Genomic DNA, 18,888 nt, shown 5'->3' on the forward strand with positions numbered 1-18,888 from the left:
AGGACAGACAACATTATAATCCCCTTCTCCTTCACTATACCCCACAGGACAGACAACATTATAATCCCCTTCTCCTTCACTATACCCCACAGGACAGACAACATTACAACCCCTTCTCCTTCACTATACCCCACAGGACAGACAACATTATAAATCCCCTTCTCCTTCACTATACCCCACAGGACAGACAACAACCCCTTCTCCTTCACTATACCCCACAGGACAGACAACATTACAACCCCTTCTCCTTCACTATACCCCACAGGACAGACAACATTATAAATCCCCTTCTCCTTCACTATACCCCACAGGACAGACAACATTATAATCCCCTTCTCCTTCACTATACCCCACAGGACAGACAACATTACAACCCCTTCTCCTTCACTATACCACACAGGACAGACAACATTACAACCCCTTCTCCTTCACTATACCCCACAGGACAGACAACATTATAAATCCCCTTCTCCTTCACTATACCCCACAGGACAGACAACATCCCCTTCTCCTTCACTATACCCCACAGGACAGACAACATTATAATCCCCTTCTCCTTCACTATACCCCACAGGACAGACACCATTATAAATCCCCTTCTCCTTCACTATACCCCACAGGACAGACACCATTATAATCCCCTTCTCCTTCACTATACCCCACAGGACAGACAACATTATAATCCCCTTCTCCTTCACTATACCCCACAGGACAGACACCATTATAATCCCCTTCTCCTTCACTATACCCCACAGGACAGACACCATTACAACACCTTCTCCTTCACTATACCCCACAGGACAGACAACATTATAATCCCCTTCTCCTTCACTATACCCCACAGGACAGACAACATTATAATCCCCTTCTCCTTCACTATACCACACAGGACAGACAACATTACAACCCCTTCTCCTTCACTATACCCCACAGGACAGACACCATTACAACCCCTTCTCCTTCACTATACCACACAGGACAGACAACATTACAACCCCTTCTCCTTCACTATACCACACAGGACAGACAACATTATAAATCCCCTTCTCCTTCACTATACCCCACAGGACAGACAACATTACAACCCCTTCTCCTTCACTATACCACACAGGACAGACAACATTATAAATCCCCTTCTCCTTCACTATACCCCACAGGACAGACAACATTATAACCCCTTCACCTTCACTATACCCCACAGGACAGACAACATTATAAATCCCCTTCTCCTTCACTATACCACACAGGACAGACAACATTATAAATCCCCTTCTCCTTCACTATACCCCACAGGACAGACAACATTACAACCCCTTCTCCTTCACTATACCCCACAGGACAGACACCATTACAACCCCTTCTCCTTCACTATACCCCACAGGACAGACAACATTATAACCCCTTCACCTTCACTATACCCCACAGGACAGACAACATTATAAATCCCCTTCTCCTTCACTATACCACACAGGACAGACAACATTATAAATCCCCTTCTCCTTCACTATACCCCACAGGACAGACAACATTACAACCCCCTTCTCCTTCACTATACCACACAGGACAGACAACATTATAATCCCCTTCTCCTTCACTATACCCCACAGGACAGACAACATTACAACCCCTTCTCCTTCACTATACCCCACAGGACAGACAACATTACAACCCCTTCTCCTTCACTATACCCCACAGGACAGACAACATTATAATCCCCTTCTCCTTCACTATACCCCACAGGACAGACAACATTACAACCCCCTTCTCCTTCACTATACCACACAGGACAGACAACATTATAATCCCCTTCTCCTTCACTATACCCCACAGGACAGACAACATTACAACCCCTTCTCCTTCACTATACCCCACAGGACAGACAACATTACAACCCCTTCTCCTTCACTATACCCCACAGGACAGACAACATTATAATCCCCTTCTCCTTCACTATACCCCACAGGACAGACAACATTACAACCCCCTTCTCCTTCACTATACCACACAGGACAGACAACATTATAATCCCCTTCTCCTTCACTATACCCCACAGGACAGACAACATTATAATCCCCTTCTCCTTCACTATACCCCACAGGACAGACAACATTACAACCCCTTCTCCTTCACTATACCCCACAGGACAGACAACATTACAACCCCTTCTCCTTCACTATACCCCACAGGACAGACAACATTATAAATCCCCTTCTCCTTCACTATACCACACAGGACAGACAACATTACAACCCCCTTCTCCTTCACTATACCCCACAGGACAGACAACATTACAACCCCTTCTCCTTCACTATACCCCACAGGACAGACAACATTACAACCCCTTCTCCTTCACTATACCACACAGGACAGACAACATTACAACCCCCTTCTCCTTCACTATACCACACAGGACAGACAACATTATAATCCCCTTCTCCTTCACTATACCCCCCAGGACAGACACCATTACAACCCCTTCTCCTTCACTATACCCCCCAGGACAGACAACATTATAATCTCCTTCACTATACCACACAGGACAGACAACATTACAACCCCCTTCTCCTTCACTATACCACACAGGACAGACAACATTATAATCCCCTTCTCCTTCACTATACCACACAGGACAGACAACATTATAAATCCCCTTCTCCTTCACTATACCACACAGGACAGACAACATTATAATCCCCTTCTCCTTCACTATACCCCACAGGACAGACAACATTACAACCCCTTCTCCTTCACTATACCCCACAGGACAGACAACATTATAAATCCCCTTCTCCTTCACTATACCACACAGGACAGACAACATTACAACCCCTTCTCCTTCACTATACCCCACAGGACAGACACCATTACAACCCCTTCTCCTTCACTATACCCCCCAGGACAGACAACATTATAATCTCCTTCACTATACCCCACAGGACAGACAACATTACAACCCCTTCTCCTTCACTATACCCCACAGGACAGACACCATTACAACCCCTTCTCCTTCACTATACCCCCCAGGACAGACACCATTACAACCCCTTCTCCTTCACTATACCCCCCAGGACAGACACCATTACAACCCCTTCTCCTTCACTATACCCCACAGGACAGACACCATTATAAATCCCCTTCTCCTTCACTATACCCCCCAGGACAGACAACATTATAAATCCCCTTCTCCTTCACTATACCCCACAGGACAGACAACATTACAACCCCTTCTCCTTCACTATACCCCACAGGACAGACAACAACCCCTTCTCCTTCACTATACCACACAGGACAGACAACATTATAACCCCTTTCTCCACTGGGAGTAATCTAATCAAGAAATGAGAGGCCTATATACAGTATATGTTAATTGATTTCATGTTTACACTTTCCTGTCTGTCACCAACATGAGGTTATAAACAGAAACAATTATACAGCTGCTACTGTTTATCAAAGGACATCCACTCTTCAAGGCTGTATCAAAATGCTGGACTTCCCCTGCAGCCGGTGCCATTTAGATTCATGTGGAGTTATAATTCATGTCTGGGTAGAACGTTTATCTTGTTTGTAAAAATAAATAAATAAGCAAATAGCACCAGTGGCTAGTTCACACAGGAATCACATCCATAATAAACAAGTTGAACATGTCTGACATTTTCTACATCGCTAATGTTTTCCACGGGAAGAATCTAGGGTGTGTTCTGTCAGCTCTCTGACATCCTACATATCTGGAGGACAGGAGAGGTCGGGGAGATCCTCCAAATCTGAGGGGGAGGAAGAGGAGGGGGAGGAGGAGAGGTCGGAGGTTCTCCAAATCTGAGGGGGGGGAAGAGGAGGGGGAGGAGGAGAGGTCGGAGGTTCTCCAATCTGTGTCCCAAAATGCTACCTTATTCTCTCTATAGTGCACTACTTTTGACCAGAAGCCATTGGAAATCCCATAAGGGGCTCTGGTCTAAAGTAGTGCACTATGTAGGGAATAGGGTGCCATTTGGAATGTAAACCTCCAAGTGTCTTGTTTCCCTCAAAGTTCAGATCACTGTGTTGCTTCAGACACAGCGCTGCATGCCTGATGGAGGAGGGGGAGGGGGGGGGAGGAGGAGGGAGAGGGGGGGGGGGGAGGAGGAGGAGGAGGAGGGAGAGGGGGCGGGAGGAGGAGGAGGGAGAGGAGGAGGAGAGGGAGGAGGAGGAGGAGGGAGGAAGGAGGAGGGGGGGGGAGGAAGAGGGAGGAGGAGGAGGGGGGGGGAGGAGGAGGAGGGATAAATAACAACATCTCTATCATCACCTGAGAGATATCTTCTTCTGGCCCGCAGACATTCTCTCACACACACAACATACACATACACACGTTTCAAGTTTTCAGTGTCACGTGCACTAGTACAGTGAAAGGCCTTTCTTGTTGTCGTGAACAGGCAGTGGCTCCGGGTGGTTGTTGTCGCGAACAGGCAGTGGCTCCGGGTGGTTGTTGTCGTGAACAGGCAGTGGCTCCGGGTGGTTGTTGTCGTGAACAGGCAGTGGCTCCGGGTGGTTGTTGTCGTGAACAGGCAGTGGCTCCGGGTGGTTGTTGTCGTGAACAGGCAGTGGCTCCGGGTGGTTGTTGTCGTGAACAGGCAGTGGCTCCGGGTGGTTGTTGTCGTGAACAGGCAGTGGCTCCGGGTGGTTGTTGTCGTGAACAGGCAGTGGCTCCGGGTGGTTGTTGTCGTGAACAGGCAGTGGCTCCGGGTGGTTGTTGTCGTGAACAGGCAGTGGCTCCGGGTGGTTGTTGTCGTGAACAGGCAGTGGCTCCGGGTGGTTGTTGTCGTGAACAGGCAGTGGCTCCAGGTGGTTGTTGTCGTGAACAGGCAGTGGCTCCGGGTGGTTGTTGTCGTGAACAGGCAGTGGCTCCGGGTGGTTGTTGTCGTGAACAGGCAGTGGCTCCGGGTGGTTGTTGTCGTGAACAGGCAGTGGCTCCGGGTGGTTGATGTCCTTGATGATCTTTATGGCCTTCCTGTGACATCGGGTGGTGTAGGTGTCCTAGAGGGCAAGTAGTTTGCCGCCAATGATGCGTTGTGCAGACGGCACCACCCTCTGGGTAGCCCTGCGGTTGTGGGCGGAGCAGTTGCCGTACCGGGCGGTGATACAGCCCGATAGGATGCTCTCAATTGTGCATCTGTAATAGTTAGTGAAGGTTTTTGATGACAAGCCACATTTTCTTCAGCCTCCTGAGGTTGAAGAGGCGCTGTTGTGCCTTCTTCACAACGCTGTCTGTGTGGGTGGACCATTTCAGTTTGTCCGTGATGTGTACGCAAAGGAACTTAAAACTGTCCACCTTATCCACTGCTGTCCCTTCGATGTGGATAGGGGCGTGCTCCCTTTGCTGTTTCCTGAAGTCCACGATCGTCTCTTTTTTGTTGACATTGAGTGAGAGGTTATTTTCCTGACACTACACTCCCAGAGCCCTCACCTCCTCCCTGTAGGCTGTCTCGTCGTTGTTGGTAATCAAGCCCACTACTGTTGTGTTGTCTGCAAACCTGATGATTGAGTTGGAGGCGTGCTTGGCCATGCAGTCGTAGGTGAACAGGGAGTACAGGAGAGGGCTGAGAATTTCCCCTTGTGGGGCCCCAGGGTTCAGGATCAGTGGAGGTGTTGTTTCCTACCTTCACCACCTGGGGGGCGGCCCGTCAGGAAGTTCAGGACCCAATTGCACAGGGAGGGGTTGAGACCCAGGGCCTCAAGCTTGATGATGAGTTTGGAGGCTATTATGGTGTTGAATGCTGAGCTGTAGTCAATGAACAGCATTCTGACGTAGGTATTCCTCTTGTCCAGATGGGTTAGGGCAGTGTGGAGTGTGATGACGATTATGTCGTCTGTGGACCTGTTGGGGCGGTGTGCAAACTGAAGTGGGTCTAGGGTGACAATTAGGGTGGAGGTGATATGATCCTTGACTAGTCTCTCAAAGCACTTCATGATGACAGAAGTGAGTGCTACGGGGCGATAGTCATTTAGTTCAGTTACCTTTGCTTTCTTTGGTACAGGAACAATGGTGGCCATCTTGAAGCAAGTGGGGACAGCAGACTGGGATAGGGAGAGATTGAATATGTCCGTAAACACACCAGGCAGCTGGTCTGCACATGCTCTGAGGACGTGGCTAGCGATGCAGTCTGTGCCAGCAGCCTTGCGAGGGTTAACACGTATAAACGTCTTACATCGGTCACGGAGAAGGAGAAGGGGGGGCTGCAGTCCTTGTTAGCGGGCCGTGTCGGTGGCACTGTATTACCCTCAAAGTGGGCGAAGAAGGTGTTTAGTTTGTCTGGAAGCAAGACGTCGATGTCCGCGACTCAGGTGCTGGTTTTCTGTTTGTAGTCAGTGATTGTCTGTAGACCCTGCCACATACGTCTCGTGTTTGAGCCGTTAAATTGCTTGTTTGATTGCCTTACGGAGGGAATAACTACACTGTTTGTATTCAGCCATATTCCCAGTCTCCTTGCCATGATTAGATGCGGTGGAAAGCGCTTTCAGTTTAACGTGAATGCCACAGTTTCTGGTTAGGGAAAGTTTTAATAGTCACATGTTTCAGAATAGTCACATGTTTCAGAATAGTCACATGTTTCAGAATAGTCACGTGTTTCAGAGTAGCAGAGAATATTGTAGTTACGAGGGTCCCGTTGGTAGCAAATCCATTTATTATCAAGTGACTGGCCAATAGAATGGAGGGAGGAGTTGGCCGGTTCTCGCCAGGGTTGCCCCTTTTCTGCCTCTTTTTTTCAGCACCGTTTCCTCTTGAATAGCCCGACAAATTGGGTCGGAATTACACAAAGAGCCCAAGGCAGTCGAAGTTGAAGACAGAATTGAAGGTCTTTAACTGCTGATCTGATGTTTAAAAGATCTCGTCGGTTTATAACAAGTGATATTTAGTGAAAAGAAGTCAAGATTATCGCCAAAAAAATCACAAAATAGCAAAGTTGGGTCAGAGCCACGCAGTACGGCGCCATCTTCACATTTAAACCAAACTTAACACACAGCTTTTTATGGGCGACAGATGGAATAAGGAGAGAGCGGTAGAGAGGCCAGGGAGAGGGTCACAGACAGACAGGCCAGGGAGAGGGTCATAGACAGACAGGACAGGCAGATGGTCAAAGACAGACAGGCCAGGGAGAGCGTCACAGACAGGCCAGGGTCACAGACATGCCAGGGAGAGGGTCACAGACAGGCCAGGGAGAGAGTCACAGACAGACAGGCCAGGGAGAGGGTCACAGACAGACAGGCCAGGGAGAGGGTCACAGACAGACAGGCCAAGGAGAGGGTCACAGACAGACAGGCCAAGGAGAGGGTCACAGACAGACAGGCCAGGGAGAGGGTCACAGACAGACAGGCCAAGGAGAGGGTCACAGACAGACAGGCCAGGGAGAGGGTCACAGACAGACAGGCCAGGGAGAGGGTCACAGACAGACAGGCCAAGGAGAGGGTCACAGACAGACAGGCCAGGGTGAGGGTCACAGACAGACAGGCCAGGGAGAGGGTCACAGACAGACAGGCCAAGGAGAGGGTCACAGACAGACAGGCCAGGGAGAGGGTCACAGACAGACAGGCCAGGGAGAGGGTCACAGACAGACAGGCCAGGGAGAGGGTCACAGACAGACAGGCCAGGGAGAGGGTCACAGACAGGGTCATAGAATATAATAAATGTTTCTGGACAAGTCTTGTTGGTTGGCAACCAGCATTCCATGGACAGGTGCAGCATGTTTACTGAACAAACAGGCAAGGCATGCAGATGGATGGGAGAAAAATTTACATGGACGCTGGAGATAACATGACCCGTGAAAAACAGCTCACCATCCTAACCGACATACTATCTATCTTTGTGTGGATGCAAACTGTGGGGGGGGGTGTATCTCTCTAGTCTAGGGGCTATGACTAGCTCTGTAGGTGTTCCTGGGAGGGATACGCAGAGCTGCGTGCCAAACCAGGATCGCTAGTGTCTCCAAGAATGTGTCTTATGTTACTCTGACGCCCCCGACCATCCCACTGATCCAAGGCAGCTCTGCTCAGAGTGTTAGCATCCTAAATGGCAGCTCCACTCAAAGTGTTAGCATCCTAAATGGCAGCTCTGCTCATGGTGTTAGCATCCTAAATGGCAGCTCTGCTCAGAGTGTTAGCATCCTAAATGGCAGCTCTGCTCATGGTGTTAGCATCCTAAATGGCAGCTCTGCTCAGAGTGTTAGCATCCTAAATGGCAGCTCCGCTCAGAGTGTTAGCATCCTAAATGGCAGCTCTGCTCATGGTGTTAGCATCCTAAATGGCAGCTCTGCTCAGAGTGTTAGCATCCTAAATGGCAGCTCTGCTCATGGTGTTAGCATCCTAAATGGCAGCTCTGCTCAGTGTTAGCATCCTAAATGGCAGCTCTGCTCATGGTGTTAGCATCCTAAATGGCAGCTCTGCTCATGGTGTTAGCATCCTAAATGGCAGCTCTGCTCATGGTGTTAGCATCCTAAATGGCAGCTCTGCTCAGAGTGTTAGCATCCTAAATGGCAGCTCTGCTCATGGTGTTAGCATCCTAAATGGCAGCTCTGCTCATGGTGTTAGCATCCTAAATGGCAGCTCTGCTCAGAGTGTTAGCATCCTAAATGGCAGCTCTGCTCATGGTGTTAGCATCCTAAATGGCAGCTCTGCTCAGTGTTAGCATCCTAAATGGCATCTCTGCTCATGGTGTTAGCATCCTAAATGGCAGCTCTGCTCATGGTGTTAGCATCCTAAATGGCAGCTCTGCTCATGGTGTTAGCATCCTAAATGGCAGCTCTGCTCAGAGTGTTAGCATCCTAAATGGCAGCTCTGCTCATGGTGTTACCATCCTAAATGGCAGCTCTGCTCATGGTGTTAGCATCCTAAATGGCAGCTCTGCTCAGTGTTAGCATCCTAAATGGCAGGTCTGCTCATGGTGTTAGCATCCTAAATGGCAGCTCTGCTCAGAGTGTTAGCATCCTAAATGGCAGCTCTGCTCAGAGTGTTAGCATCCTAAATGGCAGCTCTGCTCAGTGTTAGCATCCTAAATGGCAGCTCTGCTCAGAGTGTTAGCATCCTAAATGGCAGCTCTGCTCAGTGTTAGCATCCTAAATGGCAGCTCTGCTCAGAGTGTTAGCATCCTAAATAACAGCTCTGCTCAGGGTGTTAGCATCCTAAATAGTAGCTCTGCTCAGAGTGTTAGCATCCTAAATAGCAGCTCTGCTCATGGTGTTAGCATCCTAAATGGCAGCTCTGCTCAGAGTGTTAGCATCCTAAATGGCAGCTCTGCTCAGAGTGTTAGCATCCTAAATAGCAGCTCTGCTCAGAGTGTTAGCATCCTAAATAGCAGCTCTGCTCAGAGTGTTAGCATCCTAAATGGCAGCTCTGCTCAGAGTGTTAGCATCCTAAATAGCAGCTCTGCTCAGAGTGTTAGCATCCTAAATGGCAGCTCTGCTCAGAGTGTTAGCATCCTAAATGGCAGCTCTGCTCAGAGTGTTAGCATCCTAAATGGCAGCTCTGCTCAGTGTTAGCATCCTAAATGGCAGCTCTGCTCAGAGTGTTAGCATCCTAAATGGCAGCTCTGCTCAGTGTTAGCATCCTAAATGGCAGCTCTGCTCAGAGTGTTAGCATCCTAAATAACAGCTCTGCTCAGGGTGTTAGCATCCTAAATAGTAGCTCTGCTCAGAGTGTTAGCATCCTAAATAGCAGCTCTGCTCATGGTGTTAGCATCCTAAATGGCAGCTCTGCTCAGAGTGTTAGCATCCTAAATGGCAGCTCTGCTCAGTGTTAGCATCCTAAATAGCAGCTCTGCTCAGAGTGTTAGCATCCTAAATAGCAGCTCTGCTCAGAGTGTTAGCATCCTAAATAGCAGCTCTGCTCAGAGTGTTAGCATCCTAAATAGCAGCTCTGCTCAGAGTGTTAGCATCCTAAATAGCAGCTCTGCTCAGAGTGTTAGCATCCTAAATAGCAGCTCTGCTCAGAGTGTTAGCATCCTAAATAGCAGCTCTGCTCAGAGTGTTAGCATCCTAAATGGCAGCTCTGCTCAGAGTGTTAGCATCCTACATAGCAGCTCTGCTCAGAGTGTTAGCATCCTAAATGGCAGCTCTGCTCAGAGTGTTAGCATCCTAAATGGCAGCTCTGCTCAGAGTGTTAGCATCCTAAATGGCAGCTCTGCTCAGAGTGTTAGCATCCTAAATGGCAGCTCTGCTCAGAGTGTTAGCATCCTAAATGGCAGCTCTGCTCATAGTGTTAGCATCCTAAATGGCAGCTCTGCTCAGAGTGTTAGCATCCTAAATGGCACCCTTCCCTTTATTAATTTATTTTTAAATGTTTTTTAATTTAACGAGGCAATGACGGCCTACCAAAAGGCAAAAGGCCTCCTGCGGGGACGGGGGCTGGGATTAAAAATGAAATAGAAATATAGGACAGAACACACATCACGACAAGAGAGACAACACAACGCTACATAAAGAGAGACCACTACACTACATAAAGAGACAACACAACGCTACATACAGAGAGACCACAACACTACATACAGAGAGACCACAACACTACATACAGAGAGACCACAACACTACATAAAGAGAGACCACAACACTACATAAAGAGAGACACCACAACACTACATACAGAGAGACCTAAGACAACAACATAGCAAGGCAGAAACACATGACAACAGAGCATGGTACAAACATTACTGGGCACAGACAACAGCAGAAAGGTCAAGAAGGTTAGAGACAACAATACATCACTCTAAGCAGCCACAACGGTCAGTAAGAGTGTCCAAGATGGAGTCTTTGAATGAAGAGCTTGAGATAAAAACTGTCCAGTTTAAGTGGGGGGGGGGGGGTGCAGCTCGTTCCAGTCGCTGCAGCGAACGGAAAAGAGGAACCACCTTCTATGTTGTGCACTAGTTTTGAATGGTCCCCGGTCTAAAGTAGTGCACTATATAGGGAATAGGGCTCTGGTCTAAAGTAGTGCTCTATATAGGGAATAGGGTTCTGGTCTAAAGTAGTGCTCTATATAGGGAATAGGGTGCCATTTGGGACGCACTCTACAGCCATAAGACTGGCGGTTGACCTCTTAGAAGGGAGAAGAATCCTCACCTTTGAAGAGTTGTCACCTTTACCTCACCGTTCCTCCTCCCAGATTTGTGGCTTCTCATTTATAACCAAAGATGAGTTTGACTATTACCCAGTACCCCCGGTGTTCTGAACGGATGGTTGTTCTACGTTCAACTGTACAGCAGAGAACGAGGCTGATCTCAAATCCCTTTCTTAACACTGCGAGACCAAAGCATAGATTCAAATGAGGGATAAAGAAGAATAGTTTTGATAGGACTCTGATTATTGGTAAGAAATTTGTGGTAAGAAAACAATTCATTGACATGTGTATTGTCTTACGGTATATACAGTATGTAAAATTAAGTAATATTTTGTCTGAAATAGCAACATTTATCAACTTCGTCTACCCGAATTGTATTAGTTTCCTATCAAAAACATATATTTTTGAAAGGATTCATTATTTTGTGGGTTTTGGTAATATTTTAGTTGTCTTTTCTGGTTTAACTTGGAGAGAATCTCCTTTCTTACTTTTTACTAGCAAGTTAATTGTCACGCCCTGGACATAGAGAGGCTTTTATTCTCTATGTTTGTTAGGCCAGTGTGTGACTAGGGTGGGCATTCTAGTTTCTTTATTTCTAGGTTTTCTGTTTCTATGTTTTGGCCGGGTGTGGTTCTCAATCAGAGGCAGCTGTCTATCGTTGTCTCTGAATGGAAATCATACTTCGGCAGCCTGTTTTGCCACCTTAGTTGTGGGATGTTGTCTTCGTTTAATGCATATATAGCCCTAGTCAGCTTCACGGTCGTTTTTGTTGTTTCTTGTTTTGTTGGCGACATTTATAATAAATACAAATGTACGCTTTACCACGCTGCACCTTGGTCCGGTCATTTCCCTGACGACGTTCGTGACATTAATGTTCTTAGCTTGCTAGTACATCAAAGTTACTCTTGAGGTTTTTGGTTATATATAAATATTTTACATATTTGCAGAACTTGAAGGGAAACTATCTCTATCAATATATGAATGTGGCCCTATGTCTGTTTGGCAACCCGTAAAGCCCAATGTAGCTTTTTTGCAACACAAAAACTACCTCTAGCTCTGGCTCAGAATGTTTGTTTCTCAATATATGTTTTTTCTACATAATCTCCTTTCTATTCTGTAGGGCTATCTTCTGTATACCACCTCTACCTTGTCACAACACAACTGATTGGCCAAAACGCATTAAGAAGGAAAGAAATTCCATAAATTAACTTTTAACGTGGCACACCTGTTATTTGAAATGCATTCCAGGTGACTTCCTCATGAAGCTGGTTGAGAGAATGCCAAGAGTGTGCACAGCTGTCATCAAGGCATAGGGTGGCTACTTTGATGAATCTCAAATATAAAATATATTTAGATTTGTTCAACACTTTTTTGGTTACTACATGATTCCATATGTGTTATTACATAGTTTTGATGTCTTCAATATTATTCTACAATGTAGAAAATAGTCAAAATAAAGAAAACTCCATGAATGAGCCCTAGGACCATGCCTCAGGACTACCTTGCCTGATGACTCCTTGCTGTCCCCAGTCCACCTGGCCGTGCTGCTGCTCCAGTTTCAACTGTTCTGCCTGCGGCTATGGAACCCTGACCTGTTCACCGGACGTGCTACCTGTCCCAGACCTGCTGTTTTCAACTCTCTAGAGACAGCAGGAGCGGTAGAGATACTCTGAATGATCGGCCATGAAAAGCCAACTGACATTTACTCCTGAAGTGCTGACCTGTTGCACCCTTCGACAACTACTGTGATTATTATTATTTGACCACGCTGGTCATTTATGAACATTTGAACATCTTGGCCATGTTCTGTTATAATCTCCACCTGGCACAGCCAGAAGAGGACTGGCCACCCCTCATAGCCTGGTTCCTCTCTAGGTTTCTTCCTAGGTTTTGGCCTTTCTAGGGAGTTTTTCCTAGCCACCGTGCTTCTACACCTGCATTGCTTGCTGTTTGGGGTTTTAGGCTGGGTTTCTGTACAGCACTTTGAGATATCAGCTGATGTAAGAAGGGCTTTATAAATAAATTTGATTTGATTTGATCTCAGTTGGGATCACTAGGAAAGTGACGGTCTCTGCAGTTGAAAGGTCTGGCTGAACGTAAAACAGATGTCCACAACTCTGTTCCCTGGAAATTCAAACAGCTAATCTGCGTCCCAAGTTTTTTTTGAATTAATTGGTTGGTCCAAACTTTTGACTGGTACTGTATGTAGCTTGTCTTTCTGCTACATGTGTGTAGAAAATGTCAAATCTCTGATTATTGTCAGAAGGAAGGGAGACTGAAAGCTGCCAGTTCATCAGTTAGATGCTATTTTAGTAAGTATAATTGGATTGAAGTTCAGCCCATATTCTCTTCCTCGGGCGTTGGCTTACCTTCCCAAAATGGAACGCTAACTAGAACACCTCTCAGGTGATTCATCCTCTGCACCTCGCCCATGCAGACATTCTAACACACCTGAATTATACACACCTGAATGCACAGGTAAGGATCACTGGAACTTTATCAAGCAGTTTGTAAAATTACCTTTCTACACCTTTCCACTAGCAGACTTCAACAATGCCTTCCTTCACCCAGAAACGCATCACTTGATTTCTGGTATTTTCATGATTCATTTACAAATATTTTGTTTGACATATTCATAATTCTGCCATGAGGAGACACAAAAGTGTCATTTCCCCCCGAGAATACTGTTTAATTAGGTATAAAACCTGAGATTACTGTTTAATTAGACATAAAACCTGAGATTACTGTTTAATTAGACAAAACCTGAGATTACTGTTTAATTAAACATAAAACCTGAGATTACTGTTTAATTAGACAAAACCTGAGATTACTGTTTAATTAAACATAAAACCTGAGATTACTGTTTAATTAGACGTAAAACCTGAGATTACTGTTTAATTAAACATAAAACCTGAGATTACTGTTTAATTAAACATAAAACCTGAGATTACTGTTTAATTAAACATAAAACCTGAGATTACTGTTTAATTAGACATAAAACCTGAGATTACTGTTTAATTAGACGTAAAACCTGAGATTACTGTTTAATTAGACGTAAAACCTGAGATTACTGTTTAATTAAACATAAAACCTGAGATTACTGTTTAATTAGACATAAAACCTGAGATTACTGTTTAATTAGACGTAAAACCTGAGATTACTGTTTAATTAGACGTAAAACCTGAGATTACTGTTTAATTAGACGTAAAACCTGAGATTACTGTTTAATTAGACATAAAACCTGAGATTACTGTTTAATTAGACATAAAAACCTGATGTTTTGTTTCCATGACGATACGATGTAATCGGTTAACATGGTGTTCTAAAGCTCCAAACAGGAAGTCGTCTAATGCCATCAGAAGAACATCTAAGGACACTACAGTCGTTTGGACATGTTTTGGCTTCGAGTGAATCACATATTGTCAAGAACACTCTTAAGACCCTTTTAAAAAACAAAATAAATTGTTGCTGCTGTCTATTATGAAAACAGAAGAGATAGGGAGGGAGAAAAAGAGGGGGAGAGAGGGGATGTCTGATCTGGAATGGTGAAAAATACACCTAACTATTGTCAATTACACATGAAGACTGACCTTCTAATGTACCATAGCTGCTGCACAATAAGAAACATTAAAGTTAGCATCTCTAGTATTTACACAATCAAGAATTTATTAAAATCATATTTATTTTCCTCACAGGTAGTTCATGCCCACAGCACCGACCTGCCCTCCCTGTCGTGTGTGGTCATTTCAGCATCAGAAAAACACAGCTTCATGATGAATGAAACATATAATTATGATATCAACTGATACAGGAAAGCACATCAGAAATTATTATATATAACTTTATTATAACTAAAGATGATAACTCATCAACGGAAAACAGTCATTCGGGTGTGTAAAAACCACCTATAGCCTTCTAAACTTTAGCTAGGCCTACACTGTATGTACAGTAAAACAAACAGTATTTGTTGGGATGGACTCTTCAAGCCATTATCACACACAGTTTAGTATGAACTTTAACCGTAAAGGTAAAACAAAAGAGGGAAATTAACGCGGGAACTCAATCTGATGGCAGTGTGTCAACAATACATCTTTAAAAAGCTTTTTGTCCAAAAACAATGCAGAAAAGATAATCCATGCTTTTGTCACTTCTAGGTTAGACTACTGCAATGCTCTACTTTCCGGCTACCCGGATAAAGCACTAAATAAACTTCAGTTAGTGCTAAACACGGCTGCTAGAATCTTGACTAGAACCCCAAAATTTGATCATATTACTCCAGTGCTAGCCTCTCTACACTGGCTTCCTGTTAAGGCTAAGGCTGATTTCAAGGTTTTACTGCTAACCTACAAAGCATTACATGGGCTTGCTCCTACCTACATTTGAAGTCGGAAGTTTACATACACTTAGGTTGGAGTCATTAAAACTCGTTTTCCAACCACTCCACAAATGTCTTGTTAACAAAATATAGTTTTGGCAAGTCGGTTAGGACATCTACTTTGTGCATGACACAAGTAATTTTTCCAACAATTGTTTACAGACAGATTATTTCACTTATAATTCACTGTATCATAATTCCAGTGGGTCAGAAGTTTAAATACACTAAGTTGACTGTGCCTTTAAACAGCTTGGAAAATTCCAGAAAATTATGTCATGGCTTTAGAAGCTTCTGATAGGCTAATTGACATCATTTTAGTCAATTGGAGGTGTACCTGTGGGTGTATTTCAAGGCCTACCTTCAAACTCAATGCCTCTTTGCTTGACATCATGGGAAAATCAAAAGAAACCAGCCAAGACCTCAGAAAAAAATGGTAGACATCCACAAGTCTGTTTCATCGTTTGGAGCAATTTCCAAACGCATGAAGGAACCACATTCATTTGTACAAACAATAGTGCGCAAGTATAAACACCATGGGACGACGCAGCCATCATACCGCTCAGGAAGGAGACGCGTTCTGTCTCCTAGAGATGAACGTACTTTGGTGTGAAAAGTGCAAATCAATCGCAGAACAACAGCAAAGGACTTTGTGAAGATGCTGGAGGAAACAGGTACAAAAGTATCTATATCCACAGTAAAACGAGTCCTATATCGACATAACCTGAAAGGCCGCTCAGCAAGGAAGAAGCCACTGCTCCAAAACCACCATAAAAAGCCAGACTATGGTTTGCAACTGCACATGGGGACAAAGATTGTACTTTTTGGAGAATTGTCCTCTGGTCTGATGAAACAAAAATAGAACTGTTTGGCCATAATGATCATCGCTATGTTTGGAGGAAAAAGGGGGATGCTTGCAAGCCGAAGAACACCATCCCAACCTTGAAGCACGGGGGTGGCAGCATCATGTTGTGGGGGTGCTTTGCTGCATGAGGGACTGGTGCACTTCACAAAATAGATGGCATCATGAGGGAGGAAATTTATGTGGATATATTGAAGCAACATCTCAAGACATCAGTCAGGAAGTTAAAGCTTGATCGCAAATGGGTCTTCCAAATGGACAATGATCCCAAGCATACTTCCAAAGTTGTGGCAAAACAACTTAAGGACAACAAAGTCAAGGTATTGGATTGGCCATCACAAAGCCCTGTCAATCCTATAGAAAATGTATGGGCAAAACTGAAAAAGCGTGTGCGAGCAAGGAGGCCTACAAACCTGACTCAGTTACACCAGTTCTGTCAGGAGAAATGGGCCAAAATTCATCCAACCTATTGTGGGAAGCTTGTGGAAGGCTACCCGAAAACTTTGACCCAAGTTAAACAATTTAAAGGCAATGCTACCAAATACTAATTGAGTGTATGTAAACTTCTGACCCACTGGGAATGTGATGAAAGAAATAAAAGCTGAAATAAATCATTCTCTCTACTATTATTCTGACATTTCACATTCTTCAAATAAAGTGGTGATCCTAACTGACCTAAGACAGGGAATTTGTACGAGGATTAAATGTCAGGAATTGTGAAAAACTGAGTTTAGAAGTATTTGGCGTATGTAAACTTCCGACATACTGTATCTCTCTGATTTGGTTCTGCCGTACATACCTACACGTACGCTACGGTCACAAGACGCAGGCCTCCTAAATGTCCCTAGAATTTCTAAGCAAACAGCTGGAGGCTGAGCTCCATTTTTATAGAATGGTCTGCCTACCCATGTGAGAGACGCAGACTCGGTCTCAACCTTTAAGTCTTTATTGAAGACTCATCTCTTCATTAGGTCCTATGATTGAGTGTAGTCTGGCCCAGGGGTGTGAAGGTGAACAGCAAGGTACTGGAGCGACAAACCGCCATTGCTGTCTCTGCCTGGCCGGTTCCCCTTTCTCCACTGGGATTCTCTGCCTCTGACCCTATTACGGGGGCTGAGTCACTGGCTTACTGGTGCTCTTCCATGCCGTCCCTAGGAGGGGTGCGTCACTTAAGTGGGTTGAGTCACTGACGTGATCTTCCTTTCCGGTTTTGCTCCACCCTCGGGTTTGTACAGTGGAGGAGATCTTCGTGGGCCAGACTCAGCCTTGTCTCCGGGTAGTAAGTTGGTGGTCTGTTGATATCCCTCTAGTTGTGTGGGGGCTATGCTTTAGCAAAGTGGGTGGTGTTATATCCTGCCTGGTTGGTCCTGTATGGGGGTATCGTCCGACGGGGCCACAGTGCCCCCTGACACCCCCCTGTCTTGTCTATTAATATTCTGTTTTATGTGATGGTTCATGTTTTGTGTGGACCCCAGGAAGAGTAGCTGCTGCTATTGCAACAGCTAATGGGGATCCTAATGAAATACCAAAATACCATACCCTTCTGTTTTCAACTCTCTCTCTCTCTATTGCACCTGCTGTCTCGATCTCTGAATGCTTGGCTATGAAAAGCCAACTGACATTTACTCCTGAGGTGCTGACCTGTTGCACCCTCTACAACCACTGTGATCATTATTTGACCCTGCTGGTCATCTATGAACATTTGAACATCTTGGCCATGTTCTGTTATAATCTCCACCCGGCACAGCCAGAAGAGGACTGGCCACCCATCAGAGCCTGGTTCCTCTCTAGGTTTCTTCCTAGGTTCTGGCCTTTCTAGGGAGTTTTTCCCTAGCCACTGTGCATCTACACCTGCATTGCTTGCTGTTTGGGGTTTTAGGCTGGGTTTCTGTACAGCACTTTGAGACATCAGCTGATGTGAAAAGGGCTTTATCAATACATTTTATTTATTTATTGATTGATTGATTGATTAAAGGCAATGTTCGCGGAGACCGCATTTATTCGTATGTCAGCCGAATGGCAAGTTGCATTTTTTAAAAGCCGTGATGTCTACAACCCGCGATCGTATTAAGTCTCGGACAGTATTTGAAGTCTTGACTTGGCTGATTGCTACATTTGTTATACCGGAATGCAAAGTATCTTACACGACATACTATAAATTGGGATGACATCTTAATTAATCCTCTTGTGAAACAGCAGTAAGAGGTTGTGAAACCCCTACCTAGTGAAATCATCTGGAGGGGCTCTAGCTCCCTTTTTATTTGCTCTGCTCTCATTTATATGGCAGCTGATCCAGAGTTTGGCATTATACATCTTTTACAACCCGTCTGCTTCCCAAATGGCACTCTATTCTCTATATAGTACACGACCCCTATGGGCCCTGGTCAAAAGTAGTGCACTATATAGGAGGGAATAGGGGGCCATTTGGGACTCATTTCCTGAAGGTGAAGCACAGAGCGGTGGATGGATGGATGGATGGATGGATGGATGAGGAGGGTTGGTGCCTTGCCCTGTGGGCAGAACGCTGCTTGATCCTGGATTAGAGACATGTCCTCAACTCAGAGAGGAAATGTGT

The sequence above is a fragment of the Salvelinus namaycush genome, chromosome 9 (assembly GCF_016432855.1).
Source record: "Salvelinus namaycush isolate Seneca chromosome 9, SaNama_1.0, whole genome shotgun sequence".
In the NCBI taxonomy this organism is placed as follows: Eukaryota; Metazoa; Chordata; class Actinopteri; order Salmoniformes; family Salmonidae; genus Salvelinus; species Salvelinus namaycush.